This window comes from Saccopteryx bilineata, chromosome X (assembly GCF_036850765.1).
Source record: "Saccopteryx bilineata isolate mSacBil1 chromosome X, mSacBil1_pri_phased_curated, whole genome shotgun sequence".
Classification (NCBI taxonomy): Eukaryota; Metazoa; Chordata; class Mammalia; order Chiroptera; family Emballonuridae; genus Saccopteryx; species Saccopteryx bilineata.
In genome coordinates, this window is record NC_089502.1 from 94,664,473 (window position 1) to 94,667,019 (window position 2,547).

Consider the following 2,547-nt stretch of genomic DNA (forward strand, 5'->3'; position numbering starts at 1 on the left):
GACTGTTGTTTAAGCGACACAGGGAGAGAGAGAGAGAGGGAGAGGGAGAGAGAGGGAGAGAGAGAGAGAATGTCAAATGGAAAAGTGCCATTGCAGTCATATATCAATCAGGCGTGTGGTCGCAGCAGCGCACTAGCAAATGGAAATGCCAGGGAAATGTGAGGCGCTCCTTATCGGGGACTCACAGCCTCTGCCCACCGCTCGGCTCTCTTCCACGGAGCATCTTGAGACGGGAACAGAGAGGAACATGGGCAAAGAAGTTTCCATTTGGCGTGGAACATTATAAAGATAATGTGAGGATAAATGAATATTCTGCATTTAATTCATTGGCTTGCATGTGGCTGCTGCCATAAAGATGTGCAGTCCGCAATAAAGACACATAGTTTCAAAAATACATAGACAGAGTGACATTCTGTTTAATGATTCAGCAGCTGACTGGGATAAAGTTAAAATTCTAAGTAAGAAAAAAGGATAAGAATGAGAACTACTTCTCAGGCGATGCTGTTAAAGCAAGTGCAAAATTCTTCCCTGTTTCTTCACGATGTGTGTGGGTGGTGATTTTTAGCAGTGTATCCATGATTAAATCCACAATGGCACTTTAATAAGCGCTTCATCTGTGTCATTTGTAATAAAACTTTAGATCTGATTTAGAAACAATGTGAAAGTGTAATCCTTGACTCCTTGAGATATGCCAGTGTGAGAAGAACAGGTAGGGCCAAGCCACAACACCACAACTAGTAGAAAAATGGCAAAGATGACTATGTGTGTGGGTTAAGCACTTGTTAGCTGGTTGATAGTTATGACTGTGGGAATACAAAGGGAAGCATTTCATAATTCTCGCCCTTAAAAAGTAAAATTAAAACAGAAAACCATTGGCATTTTTTGTGAAAAACACAAAGAACCATTGAATTATTTATTAATTTTTATATTATTTATTAATTTTATAAATTTTATATAGCTGGTCAGATAGACCCAGCTCCAGAATAATTTTTATTAACACCAATGAAGAATTAATCTTAGAATATTAAAAATGATATTTCACAGAATAGTAAATCTATCAAAATACTTAAAAAGAAACTTCTCTTGGGAGCCCCATGTAATTGTTGATGCTGAAACTTTCATGCTCAGCTGTATCACATCATTTATTATCCATTAATATATTGTTAATCACATTATTACTTTCTTGTAGATTTTCTACTCCAAACAGTCACTAATGTTTACAGAAGGTGTCTTGAAAATTTTAAGTTTACCTCAACCCTTTAGTAAAAATCTCCCCCTCTTTTTTTTTTGCTCTACAGTAAAACCCTGTCTTCCTGGAACCAGCCAGTTACAAACAGAACCCACTTACAAAGATAAAGGATAAATGACAACTTCAAAGCCTTGAGAGAAAACCTGACACTTAGCCCATAATGATACTGGTTAAATACCTTAAAAGCAGAAGATTAAAAAACAAATGGAAATTGGGCCTTAAAAAATGAAAATAATCTGAAAAGGGAAATGACTTGTAGCTGTACAAGAGCCATATAGTTATCAACACATTTTCTGGCTCAAGATTGTGGGTCAGATTGGGAGAGAGGTAAACTCTTTGGCTACCAATATTTTCAAATATCAGAACTTGACATCCATCCACATTTTCATTTCTCTTATTAAATAATCTCTGGCTTTCTAAACATATGCTCACCACTCCACCCTGCTATCTTTTCCCTTTTGGTTCTCAGAGTCACTCTATCTGCTCTGAAGTAACATGAAAAGGTGTGGTTCTTCCTGGTTGGAATTTTCCAGCCTTCTACAATCTGAGCTTCTGCAAAAACACCACAGAAAGAATGAAGATTACAAACATATTGACTGCTTGGCTACTACAGAAGACAAGCTCTCTCCCAGATGAAGCCCACACCTTCCTCCAGCCATTATTCTGTCAGGGGTGGCAAAGAATATCATCTGCTGCCCCTTTCAAGAGGGAGGCTTTGCCTCCACACATTGGGCTCCAAAGGACCTGCTTCTGAGCCTAACAATAGGTATCTGACAACAGCAACTCTTCATCACATTATTGTGCTTTTAAGAAAGGTTATTGTATCACATGTGGTTATATTACTAGCTATCATTAATGTTTCTGAGAAAGAAGGGCTCTCTCTAAATTTCTATCTACAAAAAAAAAACAGGATTAAATTATTCCTGTTATTTCCTATGTACTCAGGATAGACAAAGTTTAGAGAAGGATATGTCTATTATCTGGATGGTAAATTCTGTAAGGGACAACTCCTGAGCCTTTTATTTCTGGTAGTTTTCAAGTTGCCTCTCTTTCTTGGTAGCTGTACTGGTTATTTACAGGAGTCACCCAGCAACCAAACAATCATCAAAGGATGGGTAATTCCAAGGCAGGTGAGAGGTAAGACCTGCCTCCTCCCTGAAGAAACTGTGAAAAGCAACTTCTTTCTTCCCCATCCTCAGGGCAGTTGGACAGTTAGGTGTGACCTAGCCTGGCTCACCAAGTTGCCATCTAGAAGGAGTGGCCAAGGCATGGAGACAAGTGAGAGGTTATTTGCTGTA